Genomic DNA, 23,589 nt, shown 5'->3' on the forward strand with positions numbered 1-23,589 from the left:
TGGAGACTAGGATGCAGGTCCAGATGACTTCTGGGAAGTCCTGGGGCCCCACCACTGTGATCTCCAGGCCTGGGAGTCCCAGCGTCTGGTGTGCCTAGCTTGTTTGGCAGGTCTGCTGGACTTTGGTGGCTATATAGCTTATTATCTGACACTGACAGTTTGGGTGGGCTGTACAGTTAGTGGCTGGGAGTCCCTGTGGAGTCGGTATGGCCGCTCTCTGACCTGGGACTCTAGGAGGATTGCGCCACAGATCTGGGACTCCAAGGCAGGTACAGCTGACAGCTATAGCTGAGGGGCCAGGAGCCCCATCTCTGCCACAGCAGTCCCCAAGCAGTGAGCTCTGAGCTGAGAATCTCAGTGAACTGGCTGTGCAGAGGAGGAGTGTTGCTCGAGAAAGGGGAGTACCGAGAGATCAAAGGATTGTTTCTCTCCTTCCCCAAACAAGTCCACAGAGACCAAAGTTCTCACCTCATGTGATGTTCCCTGTTGTTTAGAAAACCTGACCATCATTTCCTTGGCTTCAGTAGTCCTTCCACTCACCAAACCCATCACTTCAGCTCCTCTGCAACTCAGAAATTGTGCGCACTCGTCATCATCTATGATCCGCCCAGGATCCTTAATACTTGAACAGTTTTCTTTGGTTCTGAAACTAAGGAACCTAGCAAACTTTAGCAAAGGGTATAAATTACTTACTATTCTCCTTGTGGGGAAAAAAAAAATACCTGACAGAAGACAGAAGCAACTTGAAGAAGGAAGGATCATTCATCTCAACGTTTGATGTGTCATCCACATGGTGTGAAGGCATGACCATGACACAGGAAGCCGATCACATTGTGTCTGTGTTCAGGTAGGAGAGAGATGAGTGCTGGTGTTCATCTCATTTTCTTCCTTTTTACTCACCATGACAAAAGCCCATGGAATGGTACCACCTACACTTACACTATACCTTCTCCTTGCACATAGTCCAACTTAGAAACTCCCTCCAAGATTTATCTGGTACGTTGATCAAGATTATGTTAAGGTAACAGTCAATACTAGCCATCACAGAGGCATAATTGGGCATACAGCATTCATTGTGATACCACTGGACACAGGAACCTAAATGCACAGTGCTGTGTCGTGTTTATATTTTTTATGTGTGAAGTGCTTGAGGCATATAAAGGCTTCCTTCAACACTTCACGAGTAGACATAGACCTTGCAAAGTAGGAAGAAATATAGGAATTCTATATTTGTGCAACATGGAAAAAGCTTTGGATGATATCATTCATTTGAGAAGAACTTAAAATAGATCTAAACTATTTCCAAGTTAGGGAAGACTTTCTTAATAAAGAAATGCTTCCCTTTCACTGCAAAACTAACAGCAAACAAACAAACAAACAAAAAATCTAGGGAAAAGCTTGGGGAGCATGCATGCACAACCGTGGGGTAGATACACAGGCTACACAGAATCAGTCAAGTCAGGGACCAAGCACACAGAGGAGGAATATACAATGTGCTGGATGGGTGGTGGCTATGGATGATAGACCTCTAGCAGGAATGCAGTTCCAAGCCCAGGAAAAGTGTTAAGTTGGGAATAAAATCTGAAAAACAGGAAATGGTTAAAGTGCGATTAGAGTGTGTTACTACAAATGGAAATCCAGAATTTTCTCTCTATGAGCTAGTAGCTCATAGTCAAAGCAAACCTAATTAACCGTTCTTGCATAACTTGGAGTTCAGAATGACCTCTGTAAGACACAGACTATCGGAAAGGATGAAACAGATATGATTCGTGAGGCTTATAGTGCATGAAAAACTGATTGCTTTACTAGGACTTGCACAGCCTCACAAAGCAAGGTTTGTTTTCTCTCTTGCCTTTAGTTCTGTTGCTGAAATTTTCATAAAGAATATTAGATAATGTATTTAAGTGATAGTGTTCAAATCACAACATATCAAAAGTGTAAAGCATTGTCAGTACAAGGCATTAGTACTAGAATGGGGAGAGATGGGCTTTCATCACTGACCCCCTCCCCACACATACAAAACTTTAGAGAAACCGAGAAGAGAAAGTTCCTAAGAGTCCTTGTGGAAATCCCAGAGAAGGCTAACGTGTTGTTTACATCAGGAAAAGACTGACTTGTGATCCCCTAAAGAGGATAAGATTCATCATATTTGCTGTGTTTAAATGGAAAACATAAATGTTATTAAATAGAAGCTCATCTTCCCAGAAAAAAAATGCTTCTGTTCTTTTCATATTTAAATTTCATGATTTACAGAAAGAATTCACAGTACATTATTGGTTACAGCTCACGTGGTAGTTTAGCTGGCCGGTGGGCCACTGAAGGATTTTTCTTTCCCAACACCCATCACCACATAGGAGTTCTGGGATTACTGTTATATGTGGGTTTTTCAGATGAGAAGTTAAGTCATCAGGCTTTCCTGATGAACATTTGCCTAAAGAGCCATCTTTCAAAATACCACAGATTTAGAATTTTTTTTTATGTCAAATGCAGTATGGGAACTGATATAATGAGTGAAAGATATTCTTATAACTCCTAATTACAATAAAAATTTTTGAAAATAGTCTAAGTAGAAGGAAAAGTGAGTTGCCCATGAGGCACAGAGAAATGATTAATAAACCGAGGCCCCAAACACAATTTGGAAGACCCCAGTGTCACTGCCTGAACAGCATCTGAATACTGGAATTTTTAACATGGACTACATGGTGAAATCTTTGACAGGAATCCCTAGAAGGCCTTTGAGGATACTAGCCATTATCAACAGACTTTTATGTCATAGATTTGGGTTTAGCACAGTGGTAGAGTGTTTGCCCAGCTTAAGTGAGGCTCTGGACTCCATCCAATCTCTCTTATGACTAAATAAACCGAGAAAATTAATAAAAGATATTCAGGTAGGGACAGTTATTTTATTTGATCTAACTCACAGAAAATCAGTGATAAAAAACATGACTGAAGTCCTTAGCGAGTCTGACTCTTTCAAGGTTTCAAATGTTGTCTTGTTGGCCTTAGATAGTTAGCCTGGGCCTTCCAAATGAGGTGGATGAATTTCGCTTGTTTCCTACATTCTCATTCTCTTCTTATTACCAGTGTTTCCTTTCTGAAAATGAGAGATTAGAAGAGAAGAAGCAAGAGCTTTCCTAGGCAGCTCCTAGGTCTAGTTTTAGCAAACTGAAGCCAATGTTCTGCGTGTTTGTTCTCAGATGTACATATTAAAAACATTTTATAGCCAAATATAAAATTTCACATATACTTTCTTTTTATTGTTTATGCTTTTGTGTGCTTTTATACAAACACATTAAAACACAACCACACAAACATCATCTCATGTTTGACCTTTCTTTACTCCCAAACACCTTTGCAATAGTGATCCTCTGAGTGTGAGTGAAGATTGGAAAAGGAGGTTCTTCTTCTACTGAGGAGGTGGGATTTTCCCAAAAGCTACCCTTGCTTTGTACAGAAGACATATAATAAGCTTCATTAAAAATAGAATTGAAGAATCATATCATGAATAAGCTATCCTAAAGGCTGTGGAAACATTAATCCCCCATCATTACGATGAATATGTCAGTGATATTAGGCTGATATAACTTTGGAACAAATAATAAATTGTAAGGAGAGAGAAGGTGAAAGCACTATTACCATGCCTTTTACTTTTTTTTCTTAAAATTGTTTAGCATCATTGAACCAAAAACAGCCTCAAACTCACAGCGTTAATGTCACATTAGCATATCTTTTCATTCTATAAACTATATGTAAGTTCTTTTTCCACGGGGTTATGGTAGTAATTATTATGAAAATGTATTTTATTCTATATGTCATGAACGAAGCAACATCATAGACAGATGTAGGTCAGTAACCATGGTAATAATGCACTCTATGGAATAGCATAATAATACCAAGCTTTTCTTAGAACAGATAAGTTCAGAGATGTGAAACAGAGTGAGTACTGAAAGAGAAACGATCGTATGATCTGAATGGACAAATAGCCCATATGTGGTTTTTTGGCAACAAATGGGGTTCTTTCAAGAAAGTATCTTGTGCACACACAAGTAAAATCTCAGTTATGTGGCTAGTCCATATTTTGCTGAATGTCATTTATTTCATCACATAAAGTGTGAGAGGAAGCTCTTGAAGATATGGGGTGTGGTGACTATCATCCAAATGTGGAGAATAAATGTTCTTTTCTAACATATTATAAAGTATTTTGGAACATTGTGAGGTTTGGTTATTATGAGAGAAACAAAGGCTGCAGGTCTCTTGTGCTGCCCAGCTTCTTGACTTGTTCTGATGTGAAAGATGGCATGGCCTTTTGTCTTTTAGAGTGTCTTAGTCACTCTTGCTGTAAAGAAACTCTGGCCAACTCTTACAAAAGAAAGTATTCAATTGGGGGCTAGCCTACAGTTTCAGAGGTTTATTATCATTACAGTGAGGCACATGACAGAGAAAGCATGACTGCAGGCAGGCAGCCAAGGTGTTAGAGAAGCTGAGAGCTACATCCTGACCCACAGGCAGCAGGCAGAGAGAAGACTATGGTCCTGGCATTCTCTTTTAAAGCCTCAAGGCCCACTCCAAGTGACACAGTTTCTCTAACAAGGCCATACCTATTTCAACAAGGCTATGCCTCCTAATCTTTCTCAAATAGTGCAGCCTCCCGGTGACTAAACATTCAAATCTATGAACCTAGAGACCATGCTTATTCAAACCACCACATGGAATTTATATTGAATCAAGTGGACTTTCACCATGGACTTTCTTAAATCAATAACTCCCATCCTCACTTCTTTTCTAAGGTACAGGCAAGTGTCTTCTGTTGGTTCTGAACACATGCACTTCCACCACGGTAGGATTTGAATCTTAGAAGGAAAACTGGTCCCTTCTGAAGTCTCACTTGCTATCAGCTTGACTCTGTTTGCCATTGGCTCAGAACAGTTCTCCAGAATTGAAGTATCAGCTTCATAGATGATAATAATGAGAATTCATTGAACTTATTTTCTCAGAAGATTAACTTTGGTTTTAATTTCAATTCTTCTGAGTACTATCTTTCTCTAACAAAAACAAAAAAAAAAAAAAACATTGAATAGTATTAATACGAAATAGAAAGAATAGACAATGGTTCTCAAAAACAGCAAGTTAAAAATGATCATGTGTGGGTATGACTTTTTCGTGTAGGCTGTGCTTATGGTGTCAAAATTAACTTTCTTCCAGCTCCACTAACCCTCCTTAGCTAGATAGGAGTTACCCCTCCTAAATGTAGCCTCAGAGGTACAGAGAATGCTAGGGATATGCAGAAGAGTGTCACATCTATTCAGTTTGTATTCTCAATGCGCAAATATTTCTGTGTGAAAGGAAAGATTTTAAATGGACACACCAAGGTGGAAATAAAAACTTAGGAAGCAATCCAAAGGGGGCATGGAGGAGAGGACTTGGTGCATGTTTCAAAGGGCATATATAGGCATTATACTCAGGAAACTTCATTTCTGCCATATTATCAATAAATCAAATGATGACGTTACCTGCTAAAAGATGACAAGGCAAGTATAATTGGAATATTTGCTGAAAACAATAAGAAAGGAAGAATAAGGCCACTCGAAATTCTGCTAGTTCCCTTACTGTCCTTAAATTACCTGGACCTCCCTGTTACTCTGGGCAAAGACACCATATGCAGGACACATCATTCTGTGTCATGTGTGTCTCCAGACCCTGTGACCAGCTTCCTGTGCTTACTTACCTCTGTCTTTGCCTCCTCTAACAAGCTGAGTCCTTTGCTGGAAAATTATCATCTTATGAAGTGCCCTCTAAATGTTACCCTTTCTCCTGCTTGAAACTTAAGAGTATGCTGGACACAAAAGTATTCTTGAGCTGAAAGTGTATTTTCGCTATTTTTTTTTTTTTTTTCCTCAGTGGATATAGCATAATAAACATTCCATGACAGCCTGAGACGGGCACAACTTAAATGCCTCTCTTATCTGTGTCCTAACTCAGAACAAGTTTCAAGTCCAAATATTCATTTTCTTTCCTCCTCCTCCTCCTCCTCCTCCTCCTCCTCCTCCTCTTCCTCCTCCTCCTCCTCCTTCCTTTACCTCCTCTCCTTTCCCATTTTACCAACCCTCCACTACTACTTCTCCTTCAACACTGGCTTTTAGTGTATCTTTGGCTCTGTCCTTGGCTCTCTTTAATCACCTTCACTTGAATCTCCATGACATCCCCCTTTTGTCATCATGCTAATACATTTTTCACAAGAAAATCTTTATACGAATGTTTCTTGGTTTTCTCGTTTATTCTGCCTGATTTAGAAATCCTTTCTGAGACAGATGGGATGTGCATCGAACGTATGACAGGAGTCTACTGAGCGCATCTGAAAGACTCTAACTAGCAGTGTTTTCAAAGCAAAGACTCATGACCAAACCTTTGGCAGAGTACAGGGAATCATAAGAAAGAAGGGGAGTTAGTCTGATGGGGAAAGGATAGGAGCTCCACAAGGACCAAATATATCTGGGCACAGGGTCTTTTCTGAGACTGACATTCAACCAAGGACCATGTATGGACATAACCTAGAACCTCCACTCAGATGTAGCCTGTGGTAGCTCAGTAACCAATTGGTTTCCCAAAGTGAGGGGAACAGGGACTATTTCTAACAGGAACTCGATGACTGGCTCTTTGGTCTCCCCACCCCCGAAGGGAGGAGCAGTCCTGTTAGGCCACAGAGGAGGGCTTTGCAGCCAGTCCTGAAGATACCTGATAAAACAGGATCAGATGAATGGGGAGGAGGTCCCCCCCATCAGTGGACTTGGAAAGGGGCACGGTGGAGATGAGGGAGGGAGGGAGGGAGGGAGGGAGGGACTGGGAGGGAATGAGGGATCGGGACACGGCTGGGATACAGAGTTAATAAAATGTAACTGATAAAAAAAAAATAAAATAAAAAAAAAAAAGAAATCCTTTCTGTTTTTATCCTTTCTTTTTCTCTTCTCTGAAGACTAGTGAATTTTTTCTCTTACATTCAGACTTGTGATTTTACTCTCTAACTTCTTCATCTGTCCCTTCTAACAAAGATATCTTACTTTATCCTTTCTGATTATTGTAAGAACGAGTCATGTTTACTGTGAGTTAAAGTCAAGGTTATGACTTCACATAATTGTTTGGTAAATTACTCTTCTCAAAATATGCAAATTTTACATATTCAAACTTATTTCCTCATCATAGTTTTGAACATTTTTTTTTTTCTGTTTGGAAACAATTCACATAGCTCTCGGAAAATGAATTCATAGTGTTGTAAATTCCATTTGTCTTCATGCATCATTAGTTTTAAGGCTTATTAAATTTACATACTACTCTGTGTTCAAACTGTATATTAGTTCCTTGAAAGTTGGAAAAGTTTCTTTGAAAAAATTAAAGTGCTTACATTGAAAGAGTAGTGATTTCATTATATATTTAAAGAAGAAAAGTGCTGATGTATTTAACATCTTTTATTGAAGTAACAGCTGTCCCACTTGGCTTTAAAAAGCACAATGCTACCACATGAACTCTAAATAATATGATATTGTTCTGTGAAAAAGGAAGCTAAAAATATTAGCAGGGAATTACACTCTGCAATCTGGTGACTGTGTTTCCTGTGCCCCCACATTTGTAAAACTTTACTTTGCTCTTAAAGATTAAAGCTGATTGTGCAAACTTGCAACATCGCTACGCTTTTCAGATTTCTCAAGTAATTGCTTGATACCCTAAGCCCTATTGAGGATTCACTTTACTCTGACACAAACTCTGTTTTTTAATAGAAAGCACTTTAACCAGGCACCTCATGTGTAAAGCATAGAGTTTGCAATTGCAATACTGATGGGTGTAATTTAAGATACTTCTGAACATTTTCCCCATAGGCAATGTATCTGAAAAGTCTTGCCACAATTTATTTACAGGCAGTGATTTCTTACCTACTGTGTTCTCTGGAGACAGATATTAAAAATGCCTATTTGGGGTTACATGCTTGAACAGTAAAGTTGAGAAGGGAGGAGGACTAGAAACTGGAGTAAGGCAGTGCTGGGTAACAAATACTTTGTAATGTCTGTGGTGTAGCACTGGACAGTGCTTGTCCAGTGCTAAGTCAGTGCCAGTTCTGGTGACAAACAGCCTTTGGGGCACTATTCATTGAGCATAAATTGCCACAAGATAGTCACCAGCTTATCCTATTTTTGTAAAGTATGTTTTGGACTGGAAGCCATTGTGACTCCTAAAGGACCTCAATGAGAGGCTACCACCTACTTCTTATTTTGTCTATTCTACTCATTTTCCATGTCAAATGCTGCTCATGCCCTGGACTCCTTGCATTTCTTTATTCTATGCCCATCTCATCTGACTTGTTGCTCCCTGGCACATACTTACATCTTCAGCCACACTGTATTCCTGTAGGGCTGTGCTGTGTTCCCCTTACTTTATGCTCATCCGTAATGGGGTTTGTTTTCGTGCTTTAGCACCTATATCATACGAATTTTCTCTTGTAAGATCTATGGACAGGAGACAAGCAGGGAACCTGAATGAAGGGCACCCTGGTAAGGACAGAATGAGACTGACAACAACTAGTTGCGTTTGAAAGATAGGAGACATGGCAGCTCACTCTCCCAGTGAGTACCCTAGTAAGGGGAGCAGGGGCTGTCTATGACGGGGACCCAGTGGCCTGCTCTTTGATCACCTTCCTCTAGTGGGGACAGCCTTACCAGGCCACAGAAGAAGACAATGCAGCCAGTCCTGATGAGGCCTGATAGACGAGGGTCAGATAGAAGGGGAGAAGGATGTTCTCTACCAGTGGACTACAGATACAAAGTGAATTCATTGTAATAAATAGATAGATAGATAGATAGATAGATAGATAGATAGATAGATAGATAGATAAATAAATAACCAGTTAAACATAAAAAAGACAGGAGACAGAACATCCCATTGCCATTTCACTGTTTCACTCCTACAAACACTCCTCTTTCCCCCCAAAGGGAGCTGTGTAAAGATTTGTGAGGGAGAACTTAGGATTTTCTGTGAAAATTCTATTTGCCCTCTTTTATATTGGGCTTCAGTTTTCAATTACTGTTTAAACAAGCCTCATTAGCTAGGGAGTTATTTACACAACTTTCAGTTGCTCTAAGGTATCTGTTTTTCAGAGTACTGTTTAACTTAAAAATAATGACCACAGTTACATAATTTAAAAAGAATACAATAGATTTTGTTGAGAACTTCATTTTTGTTAACTTACATATTATTCATTTTTATTAACTGTTACTGTGAAGATAGTACCTAAATATCAAAATTAGCATATTTATTTTTTAAGCCATGAATTTTCTTTAAAAGCCAGTGATCTGTGCTGGAGAGGTGACTCAGAAGTTAAGAAAGCCTGATGGTCTTCTAGAGGACCTGAGTTCAGCCCCCAGCATCTACATCAGCTGTCTCACAACTGGCTTGAGCTGTATCCATCCTCTACTCTTTATGGTATAGTCCAGAGAAACCCATTGAAAGGGAGGGCAAGGGGCCCATTTTGAAGGAAGTGAAAAACTATTCTTAGGGATGAAAAGTTACAAATAGGCATTTACTACCTGTTTCTTGGGCAAAAGCCATAAAAACTACAACCGTAGCTACTGTCTTTCCTCTTTTCTGTCTGTAGAACATGTGGCCTCAATTTGAAGCCTGCCTGCTATTTCTCTTCCAATTTTACAAGTGCAGAGTTGTATGTACTAAATTCCAACTTCCTATGTGTAGCATTGTTCTACATTGTGTACACTGTCTAATCAGCCTTCTTATCTCTTCCACCTCTGCTGGGCGTGTAGAATAGAAAACAAATCACTTGCCATTTCTTATCGCCTTAGCAGAGTGGCTTGGGGTATAGCTGGTTCTGGAAGGCATGAGCAGGTATGAGTAGGAAAATAGTGACTGCATCCCTCATGTTACCATTTCATCTTGCTTTTATGGTTTAGGATGGCTTCAAGTGGAAAATAAAATTGAAGTGCATGCTGAGTAGAAAATGATGGAGAATTTACATGATATTAATGAAAATGGGCAGTGGTTAAGTGAGTGCAAGGCTCTTTAGTTTACTCTTTATCATAATGAATTTCCCATTTTAGTTTTTCTTGTCTTAATTCACTGAGAATTTTGATTTATATATCATCACATGTTTTTCTTTTATTTCCTGCTTTTTCACAGCATTTATGGAATTTCTATTCCAATTAACTATTATTGTAGGGCTCAAAGCAAGGTTTATTTTCAAAAGTGGAAGTTTAGTTGCCAGGAAACAGCATGACGGTAGTAAGAAATAGAACTAGAAATGACAGATGGAAGCTGTAGATTTCCCTCTTGGCCAAAATCTTCACTTTGAGATTGTCTTTCTATAATGGATATAGATTCTATAATGGATATAGAATCTCCAGCTAGTCCTGGCTTCCCTATATTTCACAAAATGTGTTTACTTCTGTTGTTATGTTGTGTAACTTCTTGGGGAGACTTAAATGTCTCTTCAGCCCAGGTGGGATACTGGTCACAGATAAACTAAATGGTTCAGTCCGGGTCTCCCTTGGCAATTATTTTATTTACATGAGCATGAATGACTCATAGGCAACTACGTCATTGAAAAGTCTATTGCAACATAAGTGACAACTCACAAAGTGTTATCCTCTAGCTCCCTGCCCGGTTCCCAGGAAGCTCTTCTGATGAGGCTCCCCTTTCCAATAGTTTTTTTTTTTTTTTTTTTACTGTATTTGACACTTGGAAAACAACCCCATAAAGCATGTTTCTTTATGAGATGCTTGAGATGTGTAGGCCTTGTTAACCTTCTGAATCTTTTGAGCATCCCTCATCCCTCCAGGAGAGACTGTTTCAGTTTGGGTAAATAAAACCCATACAACAAATGTGAGCATGTTCACCTACCTATGAGTGACTCATAGGCAAGGACATCATTGGAGTATAACATCGCTTGCATAATTGATCATAAGGACAAGGATAAAGAAAGGTAGGAAGGTCTGGAACTCTCTGTGCTTATTATGCAACATGTTTTTATGAATAATCTTATTTCCTGGCTTTCCTCGAGGAGATATAAAAATATCTATTTACTTGGATTGGGGGATGGTGTCAGTAAAGCCATCTCTGTGTAGTTTAGTGAACCAATGAGCTTATTGGGATTGCTTGAAGCTGCAATGCCAGGAAAGTCCAAAGTTTCCTGGAAACATCTCTCCACAAAAGAACGGTAACACACCTGTTTTTGTGACCGTCTGCTGTGGGTAATCACAGCCTCTCTGACTACGGATAAAAATGGTCACATCCAACCTGGAAGAAATAGTTCAACAATAGGTTTATTCACAGCTGTTTCAAGTGTCTCAAATAAAATGGTGTGCACTGGACAGTACTGTCGCTGAATTGTAGACCGAGATTAACACATGACCTTTAACCTCCTGCTCAAAAGTGATCTCACCTTTTCCTTCCCTGTTATTAAATGAAGTATCATATGAAAAAGTTTTTTTTTTTTCTTTCCAAAAGGAGAATTGGTGACGGCAATTGACTTCTATGTGTTTATGTGGATACTGAATTTCATTCCCTCTAAATTGTTTATCTCCTCATTGGAGTGATGTATTACTGATGTAACATGAACAAAACATAGCTGAGACAACACTGGAACTTACAGAAACCCATTGTAGGATACCAAAGTCTTTCATTCAGTTTGTCACATTCAAAACAAAAACATTGTTAATCTACTTTAAGGGAAAGAGAATTCATTCAGATATTTGTTCCTTTATCCCCTATGCCATTTTAGATACAGACTGTTCTAATAAACCGTGAGGGGAAAACAACATATCATGAGATTGTAACATTAGATAAACACTAAATACATAAAACTAAATTAAAAAAATCAAATATAAGATGGAATCCAGGACCCGCAAGAAGACTCAGTGAACAAAAACACTTGACAAAGCTCATGCTTTGTCACTGGCTTACCCTATGTTTCTTTTTGCTGCTCTGTTACCCCTGTCCTTCGCTGATTGCAATGGAAAAAGAAATTACCAAACTTGACATTGACAATGACTCCAGCATGTGCAAAGCTGGCTTTGCTGGCCATGTTGTCCCCAGGGCTGTGTTTCCTTCCATTGTAGGTCACCATCAATACCAGGGTGTCATGGTAGGCATGGGCCAGAGGGTCTCCTATGTGGGTCAAGAGACCCAGAGAAAAAGGAGTATCCTGACCCTGAAGTTTCCTATCAAGCGTGGCATTGTCACCAATTGGGAAGACATGGAAAAGATCTGGCACCACACCTTCTACAACAAGTTCTGTGTGGCCCCTGAGGAGCAACCGGTGCTTCTGAAAGAGGTTCCTCTGAACCCCAAAGCTAACAGAGAGATGATGCAGATAATGTTTGAAACTTTCAGTACCCCAGCCACATACATGGCCATTCAGGCAGTGCTGTCCTTGTATGCATCTGGGCGTATCACTGGCATTGTCATGGACTCTGGTGACACAGTCACACATACAGTGCGATTCTCAAAGACTACACCCTTCTCCACACCATCTTGCATCTGAAACTGACTGGCCAGGACCTGACAGACTACCTCATGAAGATCCTGAATGAGCAGGACCTCTGAGCGGGACTTCTAAGTGCATGACATACTATGTTGCTCTGGATTTTGAGCAAGAAATGGCTACTGCTGCATCCTCCTCCTTGGGGAAAAGCTATGAGCTCCCTGGACAGCTGATCACTATCAGCAATGAGCAGTTCAGGTGTCCAAAGGTTCTCTTCCAGCCTTCCTTTCTGGGCATGGAGTCCTGTGGCATCTATGAGACCAGCTTCAACTCTATCATGAAGTACAATATGAACATTTGAAAGGACCTGTATGCCAATACAATGCTGTCTGGTGGTACCACAGTGTATCCAGGTATTTCTGACAAGATGAAGAAGAAGATCACAGCCCTAGCACCCAGCACAATGAAGATTAAGATCATTGCTCTTCCTGAGAGCCAATACTCAGTCTGGATTGGTGGCTCCATTCTGGCTTCTCTATCAACCTTTCTGTAGATGTAGATCAGCAAGCAGGAATCTGGCACATTGGGCACCTCCATTGTCCACCTCAAATATTTCTAAGTGGACTGAGCAGGTGCAAAGCATCAGCTGCATGAGCTGATTCTGAAGTATCTATTTGTCCTGGCAAATGTACACACCTCATGCTAGCCTCATGAAACTGGAGTAAGCCTTTGAAAAGCAATTTGTCCTTGGAGATTGTATCCAACATCAATACTGGATCGTGGAGCTTGTTGCTGATTTTTGACCTTGTATTCAAGTTACGCCTTCCCTTAGGATATGTTTAATACCCTGTGCATATATTGACTTAGTCCCTAGTCTGTGTGGCTCGGTCAATAGGTGGCTTGGGAGAGCATGCTGTGGAAGAGAAGTCAGTGCCCAGCCTGGTGGATCAGTGTGAGCACCATGTAGTGATCTGCACAGGATATTAACCAACAGCTGGCTTCCAGGATTTCTCAGGACTGGCAAGGGTTCCTGACCCATTTACTACATCAGTCTTGCCAGTCTAACAGGATGGGGAAGTCCGAGCCTTAGGACCCAGTTTCCATTTTGGGTGTTTCCTTCCTGACTGCTATGGGTTGTTACTTGCCTGGAGTTGTGAACATTTGCATTGACACCTATAAATGCATTCATCCTTTTAATTTATGTAAGGTTTTTGTACCCAATTCTTTAAGAAATGACAAATTTTGTTTTCTACTGTTCAGTGACAACATTAAGCCCCAGCAATATGTCATTGTGTCAAGAAAAATAAAAGTGCTGCAGTTACTGAGAAAAAAAAACAAAGACAAAAAAACAAAATGCTTGACACACAAATGTGGCTGAGTTCACTCCCCCAAACCTATATAAGGTTGGACCATCTTATCTCCTAGTTATAAAGAAACTACTACAAGAGGTGGGGACCAATTGATTAAGTCTGTGCTAGGGATGCTGTATAGGCAAGACCTGGAAGGTTCATCTGCTAGCCTCATGGCCACAAAGCAATGAGAAAACTTGGAACAGAATCCCTGAATCTCCACCATGGTCATCTCTTCAGCCCTATAAGAATACCTACAAGGCCATACTTCCCAAAAGTTCTCCTAATAATGCCACCAAAAGGACTATACAATTGACGTATGGGCCTTTAAAAGAAGGTGCTGTTCAACCCACTAATATCTTATCAGCCCAAAACTTAAGAAAAGTGTAACAGAGCTGGAGAGATGGCTTGTTGGTTAAGAGCTCTTGTTGCTCTTTCAGAGAACCTGAGTTCAGTTCCAAGCATCTATGTCAAGTAGCTCACCTCTTATAACTGTAGCTTAGGAAATCTAACACCCTCCTGACTGTAGTGGCCACCTGCACATGCTCATAGAACACAGGCATGCTTGAATATGTAAAAAAGTTACATTTTTTTAATTAAAAAAATAGTAGATTAATGGTTAACTGAATTTTTGAAGTTGAATGATTTATGTTAACTTTCATTAATTGTTTCAGTTATAATTTATCTTTCTATCTAAAAGATCACAATTTTGCTTTTTCATCTACTCAAATATTTTACTTAAATTTTTTTTCTGGCTTTTGTTTTTGAACAACCTAGTTACACTAATAAGCATCTGTTTGCCAGTTGCTTGGTTATTCATGTTAGATTCCATGATATTTATCTTGCTTCTCAATTAATTGAAAGAAAACTTTTGTTTGAGAAACATATTAAATTTTCAAACAATGGAATCAGTGCTTGCCATTTTCCACAGATCTATTGTGAACATGCTTATTGCCTTTCATGCTTGTCCTTGTTTGCTTCTCTTGTTGTGATGAATATCACGACCCTCAAGGAGGAAAAGCTTTGTTTCAGCTTCTAGGTTACAGTCTAGGGAAACCAGAGAAGAAGCACAAGGCAAGAACCTGGAGACAGGAAGTGAAGCAGAGTCCATAGAAAGATGTCACTTACTGGCTTCCATCCCCATATCTTGTTCAGCTGCTTTTTTAATGCAGCCCAGGTTCACCTACCTAGGCATGACATTGCCCACAGTGGGCTGGGCACTTATGTATTGATTGGCAATTGAGAAAATGCCAGCACATATTTGTAGTTAGTAGCCAATGTGAGGTGGCCAGTTCCTCAGCTGAGGGTCTTTCTTCCTTGGTCACTCTGGTTTGTATCTATCTGACAAAATCTAACTAAACAATAGTGCCAGTTGAATTCAGTGAGCTTCTTTTATCCATTCAAATAGGCATAGAAAATTGCATTCTATCTGTGTGCTGATAGGATTCCTCTTTCTTATTTAGATTGAATTCTGTAAAATATACATCTTGATTCCTCCTTCTCTTTCTCTCCTGCTTTTCAGTCTGCTCCGTATCTGGCTCATTTGCTTCAGAAATATCTCTTAGTTCCTTCTTTCAACGGCTACTCTCATATACCCTGGTCATATTCCCTGTTTTTGTTTTAAGAAGTTGTAATAGATCCCTCCCAACCAGTAGCCATACACTCTGACTCCTGCATGCTCCTCTCCACAGCAGCAGGAAGGCTCTTAAGGAAATATGATCTTTATCATATTATCCGGCCCAGATTGAAAACACCGCATAGAGGTGGTTTTTGGTATTCTTAGAATAAGGCCATGTATGACTTGTCTCCTTCTTGTCCCTCTAGATACCACTAATTCAATGGGATCATTTAAAAAAAGTTAAAAAAAAAAAAAAAGAAATCAATGCCTTACTCGACAGGCTTCTCCCTGCCATGTGCTGGACTTTTGCTAGCTGTTGTTTTCTCTTTCTCATCTACACAATGTCACTGCCTCTCACAATGTCAAGTAGTCCTTGACAGCCCTACCTGGCTCTACAGTTACAGCCTTGAGGTAGTGTAGCTTGAGTCTGCAACTGTTTGTGGAATTAATTTCATTATTTGTGTACTAATTTGGTTATCTGTGATGTATGTATACATGTGTGAATATCTTTCCTAATGTATATATCCTAAGTAGATAGGCATATCCAGGGCTATAGAATCCATGTCAATATTTACTTATTATTTTAATGTTTATTGGAAGTACTAGTTGTAAGGGTAGTAGGTTGTTGATTAATACAAAATACATCTCTAAATTATGAAGATGACTTATTGAAATTATAATCAATGGCATGAATAGGTGGTCCATCAGTTAAGAGCACATTTTGTTCTTAACAGAAGACCAGGTTCAGTTTCCAAAATCCATGTGGTAGCTTACAACTGCACATAACTCCAGTACCCAGGCATCTGATGCCTGCTTCCTGACCTTAACAGGTTTCAGAAGCATATTGTGGACAGACGAACTTGTAAACAAATTACTTATATACGTAAATATGTATCCTTAAAATAATTAAATAGCAAATTTATGATTCTGAACTACATAGTAGACAGAGCCAAGTCACCTCATGGAGTGTATATCTCTTCAGCAGTCGATAAAATGTTTAAACTTAAATTTCATATTTGTGAACAAATCACTGTGACCCTGAAGAATGTCATCATGCATTTACAAATGCATTATACCTTCATCATCTTAGCATTGCTGAGGTGCCGCTGTTTATGTTACCAGTTACAGAAAAAGAGGAAATAGGCTTGAGTGCCTTTTTCCCACCACCGTCCCCGCCCAATGTCCCAAATGTCCCAAATCGCTCTGGGATGATAACAACCTTAAGACCCAATTTTATATATGGGCTTTCTTGGAAGAGATTTTTAAAAGTTTGTTTTTCCCTGCAGATTAAATATAAAGAATTCTCAGAAGCCAAATAGAACTAAATTCAAGAGAGTCATACTTAAAAGAGAGAAAGGAAATTAGATAAGATCCCCAAAGCATGAAGGGGAAATGAAAGAAGGCATATCGCAGTGTTTATCTTTTATAGCAATCTGCTATGCTTCAAGTTCTGAACATCTGAGAACCCAAATACTGGTGTCTATATCAGATCTCCCCTGGAGTCTGCTTTTGATGCTGATAAATGCTGTTTTCACAACTTGGCTCCTGCCAGATATAGTTTCTCAGAATTACTCACAGCCAAACATCATCCCCCTTCTTTTTTTCAATTTATTTTGTAGTTATTCCTTAAGCATGGGTCACCATGGTTAGAAATAACTTTTAGTAGTAGCATTAGTCAATATGTGAGTATTCACGGCATTCTCATTGGGGGTCATATAGTAATTTAAAAAACATATATTCAGTTATTTTTAATAATTTCATGTATGTATACAATAATGTATTTTGATCATGCCGACTCCCTACTTGTTATTTACAAGTAGGCTCCTTCCAGATCCCTCACCGCATCCCCTGCCCAAATTCATGTCTTCTTCTTTTTTTTTTTAATAAATAACTTATTGAGTTCAGTTACTACCTCCTATATACATATGAGTATACGATCATCTCCCAGAGCATGGACTACCAACCAGTGGTCACACCTCTGTAAAAAGCTGGTTCTTCCTCCATGGGCAGCCATCCACAGCCAATAATCTATGAATGGGGTTTTGTGAGCTTCTTATCCACCTATCCTGGAATTTTGATGGACTGGCCTCATCTTTTGCATGTCTTAATCAGGCAACTGTGGGTTCACAAGTGCAATGGCTCTGTTTTGTCCTGAAGGCACTCTTTTTTAGCAGTCCTCCCCAACCTGTGGCCTTCACAGTCTTTCCGTGACTCTTCTACAGAGTTCCTTTTTTCTTGGTGAATGCAGTGTAAACGTTGCATTTACAATTGAATATTCTACCACTGACACTTATTCTCTGCACTTTGACCAGATGTGAGTCTTTCCATAACTAACCCTGTGAAGAAAAATAAAAGTTCTCTGGTGGGAGTCTGAAAGCTCTTCTATATTTCTAACATCACCATTTTCTCTAAACATTGCCCATTTTCACTAGATAGCTGACATTTTCTTTGAAATTTATTAAAAATGGAACTTAATCTAAAGGGTCCTATATATATTTATATGTTGGGTTTTGTAGGGTTAAATGAGACTGTACACATGTATTCTATGTTCTATTTTTAAATGTATTCTAACTAATCATTACAAATCATGAATATGCAGTTATCCTGACATACCTCATAAATCACTCACAAGCTCAATTATTATCACAAAGTGTTGTCTTTGCATGTCATTGATAGTTTATCATCTTTAAGTTTTGGTTTTGTATTTTATGACTTTTCCTTTTCTTTTTTTTTTTAACTTACCCTTGGATTTGTTAATTTTTATTCACTTTAATGTTTAAAGAGTTGCATAGCAATATGACTAACAGCAGGGTTTGTGACTGCTGGAACCTGTATTCTCAAACTGTGGGCCATGACACTCACACAATGAAAAATTTGGTGGCAACAGTAAAAGGTGTTTGAATGTGTCGTGAACAAATGTCAATTCAAAACCAACATAATAAATCTGAGGTTCTAATGGCGTTGGTAACCATGTTGCACTATGTGACTTTCCTGCTCCCTCAGTTCAGAACTCACAGCATGAGCATTCGGCTCTGCACACATCCTGACACCATGCAATGAAAATGGCGTGAAGCGCAGGATGAGATACCAGCATGCTCTGTGCTACGAACTGTAGTGCTTTATTGTACACAAAGTTTTCTACTTTTATAGAAATAGTGATTCAATTACAGAAAACAGAGACTTTATCTGCCTCCTGTTATTCCTCAATCTGCAACAAATTGGTAGAAGTTTGGATGGCATTTTGTTAGAACACTTAGTTATAAAAGTTTTTGTTCTAATTGCTAAAAAATATATCCTTTAAAAGATCATAAAATGAAGTTTTGTTTTGAGATTAGGACAGAATTTTCAGCAATATCTGAAACGACCCTAAAGATAAGTCTGCCAGTTTGTACTTTGTATTTGTGTGAATCAGCATTCACAGCATTTTTTATTATTAAATTGAAATGTTGATCAATTCTGAAAAACATTAAAGATTCTCTGTGTCTTGTGATATTCAGCATTCAGTCAATAGTTAATCCTTCATGTAAAAAAATAAACAAGCATGACCAACTCATTAGCATGCAACATCCTTAGTCATCAGGGAAATGCAAATTTAAATAACCCTGAGATTTCACCTTACAACCATTAGAATAACTTAGATCAAAAACTGAAGTAACAATACATGCTGGAGAGGATGTGGACAAAGGGGAACCCTCCTTCATTGCTGGTGGAAATGCAAACTTGTACAACCACCTTGAAAATCAATCTGGCGCTTTCTCAGAATATAGGAATTGTGCTACCTCAAGATCCAGCTATACCACTCCTAGCTATATATCCAAAATATGCTCAAGTACACAACAAGGGTATTTGCTCAACCATGTTCTTAGCAACTTTATTCGTAATAGCCAGAACCTGGAAACAACCCAGATGTCCCTTAACAGAGGAATGGATACAGAAATTGTGGTACATTTACACAATGGAATACTACTCAGCAATTGAAAATGAGGAAATCATGAAATTTTCAGGCAAATGGTGGGATATAGAAAAGATCATCCTGAATGGGATATCCCTGAAGCAGAAACACACAAGCGGTATATACTCACTTGCAAGTGGATACTCAACGTATAATATAGGATAAACCTACACAAATCTGTACGCCTAAAGAAACCAAGCAAGAAGGAGGACCCTGGATAAGATGATGAGTCCTCACTCAGAAAAACAAACAGGATAGATATTGGAAGAAGGAGAAAGCAGGAAACAGGACAGGAGCCTACCACAGAGCCTCTGAAAGACTCTACCCAGCAGTGTATCAAAGCAGATGCTGAGACTCATAAGCAAACTTTGGGCAGAGTGCAGGGAATCTTATGAAATAAGGGGGAAATAGTAAGACCTGGAAGGGACAGGAGCTCTACAAGGAGAGCAACCAAACCAAAAATCTGGACACAGCAGTCTTTTTTGAGACTGATACTCCAACCAAGGTCCATTCACAGATATAACCTAGAACCCCTGCTCAGATGTAGCCCATGGAAGCTCAGTATACAAGTGGGTACCCTAGTAAGGGGCACAGGGACTGTCTCTAACGTGAAATCAGTGGCTAGCTCTTTGATCGCCTCCCCTTGATGGGGGAGCAGCCTTGCCAGGCCACAGAGGAGGACAATGCAGCCAGTTCTGATGAGACCTGATAGGCTAGGGTCAGATGGAAGGGGAGGAAGACTTCCCCTATCAGTGGACTTGGAGAGGGGCATTGAGGGATATGTGCGAGGGAGGGTGGGATTCGGAGGGAATGAGGGAGGGAGCTACAGCTGGGATACAAATTGAATAAACTGTAATCAATATAAAAAATAAAAATTAATTAAAAAATAAAAAGATGGGTAAGATGATCAATCCTCAGTCAGAAAAGCAAAGGGGACAGACATCAGAAGCAGGAGAAAACAGGGAACAGGACAGCTGCCTACCACAGAGGACCTTTGAAAGACTCTACCCAGCAAGGTATCGAAGCAGATGCTGAAGCTCATAGCCAAACTTTGGGCACAGTTTAGGGAATCTTATGAAAGAAGGTGGAGATAGGAAGACCTGGAGGTGACAGGAGCTCCACAAGAAGAGCAACAGAACCAAAAATCTGGGCACCGGGTTCTTTTCTGATACTGATGCTCCAACCACGGACCATGCATGGATATAATCTACAACCCCTGCACAGATGTAGCTCATGGCAGTTCAGTGTCCAAGTGTGTTCCCTGGTAAGGGGAACAGGGACTGTCTCTGACATGAACTCAGTGCTGGGTCTTTGATTCCCTCCTCCTAGTGGGGATACAGCCTTACCAGGCCACAGAGGAAGAGAACGCAGCCAGTCCTGATGAGGCCTGATAGACTAGGGTCAGAAGGAAGGGTAGGAGGACTTCCTTAATCAGTGGACTGGGGAAGTGGCAAGGGAGAAGAAAGGGAGGGAAAGAAGGATTTGAAGGGGGTGAGGGAGGGAGCTACAGATGGAATGCAAAGTGAATAAATTGTAATAAACAAAAAAAATATTTAAAGAAATAAAGTGATAAGCAATAGGAAAAAATAAATTAATAAAATATGTAAAAATAGATAAATAAGCATGCCCATCTCATTAGCATGCAAATTTGTGTCTGTCTTTAACAAATAATAAAACAATATGTATATTAAAATTGCCTTGAAATAAGTTTATTTATGATTTATTATCCATGTTTGATTTGTAAACCTATTATATGTACATATATATCTATACTTCTGTTCATATATGATTTATCATCTGCATTTGATTTGTAAACCTATTTATCATCTGTGTTTGATTTGTATACATATATATGTATCACATATGTGTATATGTATATGTGTATCTATGTATGAATATGTATATCTATATAAATGTATATATTTATATATGTAAAACATTCTTGGCCTCACATGAAAAAATTATCAATCAAAAAATAAAGGTTATGCCATCTCTCCAAATAGGACAAACACACTAAAACCTGTGCATCTAAAGAAACTAAGCAAGAGAGAGGACCCTAACTAAAATGTCCAATCCCCATCTGGAAAGGCAAAGGGGATGGACATCAGAAGAAGAAGAAAACAGGAAACAACCTAGGAACCTACCACAGAGGGCCTCTGAAAGCCTCTGCCCTACAGACTATCAATACAGATGCTGAGCCTGATGGGCAACTGTTGGGCAGAGTGAAGGGAATTTTATGTAAGAACTTGGAAATAGTAAGAGCTGGAGAGGACAGGATCTCCACAAGGAGAGCAACAGAACCAGAACATTTGAACACAGGGAACTTCCCAGAGACTCATACTCCAACCAAGGACTATTCATAGAGATAACCCAGAACCCCTGCACAGATGTAGCCCAGGGCAGTTCAGAGTCCAATTGGGTTACATAGTAATGTGAAGAGGGACTGCCTTTGACATAATCTGATTGGCCTGCTCTTTGATCACCTCTTCCTGGGGGGGAGCAGCCTTACCAGGCCATAGTAGAGGACAATGCAGCCACTTTTGATGTGAACTGATAGACTAAGATCAGAAAGGAGAGGAGAACCTCCCCTATCAGTGGACTTGGGGAGTGTCATGCATGCAGAGGGAGGAGGGAGGGTGGGATTGGGAGGGGAGGAGGGAGGGGCTTATGGGGGGATGCAGAATGAATAATGTGTAATTGATGAAAAATAAAAAAAAAAAAATAAAGGTTATGAATGAGAATAATTTTAAGAAGCCTGAGCTGAAGGACCAATAACTGAATCACCTCCCAACAATGCATTAGCATCCTGACTTGCTACTCACTTAGCTCTGTAGGTCGGTGTCTTTTATTTCCAAATGATAATAATAATAGTGATTATCTGATTAGTGCATTAAGATTAGTGCATAAACACCAGGAAAAGATTTTTCTATTAAGACATGCTAATATGTTGATAATTCTGTAATTACCAACATCACACTCATTACTCTGATACATTCATTATCAAGTGCCTACTGTATGCTGAACATTCTCCTGCCAAGGGGCGACACTGATGAATGCGACAGAAACTGATCCTGCCCTGCAAGTGCTGGAAGCCTGGTGGGAGGGACAGATGATGAACAAGTAAGCAACATCCAGGTGACAGTGAAGTGACTAAAACTAGTTAAGTAATTGTGGCTTCAAATAACAAGAGAAAGACGCCTCTGAGCTTGTCCAATGACAGCAGTTCAGAGGTGGGTTTGTTATTGCAATCTCAAGGCCTTGAGAAGCCAGTAGTGGCAAGAACAGGGACAGAGCCACATGAAGACAGAGACAACATCCTGAACAAGAAGGCTTTTAAGAAGACACATGAGTGAGTCAGTGTCTGGTATAGGTCTGCTGCAGATGGAGTAAGTGATCCAGTTTGGGGGAATATGATGAACTCTTCTTGCCTCCACAGGAACATGCACTCACACATAGCCACACACAGACACACAGGCATACCCATAAATAAAATATAACAAAAATGAAATTTAGAGGTATGAGTTCTTTATTCTTGGTACCATTCCATTTAACACTTGTGTTTGTAATTAAATACAAGTAACTGAAACTACAGAGAGTGCAACCACAGGGGATGGAAACTGTAGCTGGCATTTGCTACTTTGTTGGTTCTTTTATCTTCCACCCTTATCCAAACTTTTCCCTCCATCCTTTCAACCTTCTAACATTAGATAAGAGAGAAAGAAAAAACAGGATAGAGGAAAGTACAAAGATCCCTGAATAAAGTCAGGGGTCAGAAAGGGGGTGACGTCATTGACATGCTACTCCCTGTTGATTAGGGGCTTTGAGTTTCTTGGGGCAAGTTTGATCTCTGCTGTCAGGATATCTAATTTCTTTTTCTTGTTGTTTCTTCCTTGCACACAACTGCTTAACCAACCGTGATCAACAGCAACCAACAATTAAAAACCCAACCGTCTGTAAACATAGCAGAGTGTCATTAATAGTGTCAGGGGTTGGCTCTCTCTCATGAAGCGTGTCTCAGATCCTCTGAGAGGCTTCACCCAGCAATGGAACAAAATAGAAGCTGAAACTCACAGCCAAACATTGGGTGGAATATAGGGAGCCTTCGGGAATAGTGGGTGGAAGAAGAAAAGGCCCCTCAGGGGACAGGAGCTCCAACAGTGCCAACTAACCTGGGCCCAGAGGGCATGACAGAGAC

General features: G+C 39.7%; 1 protein-coding gene and 1 pseudogene across 2 annotated transcripts in view; both read left to right on the forward strand.

Moving 5' to 3' along the window:
* The window catches only part of Ctnna2 (catenin alpha 2), a 1,157,068-nt gene that overhangs the window by 284,128 nt on the left and 849,351 nt on the right, over positions 1-23,589 (forward strand). The window lies entirely within an intron of this gene.
* On the forward strand, positions 12,005-13,134 carry LOC110562382 (actin, cytoplasmic 2-like; annotated as a pseudogene).

The sequence above is a fragment of the Meriones unguiculatus genome, chromosome 5 (genome assembly GCF_030254825.1).
Source record: "Meriones unguiculatus strain TT.TT164.6M chromosome 5, Bangor_MerUng_6.1, whole genome shotgun sequence".
Classification (NCBI taxonomy): domain Eukaryota; kingdom Metazoa; phylum Chordata; class Mammalia; order Rodentia; family Muridae; genus Meriones; species Meriones unguiculatus.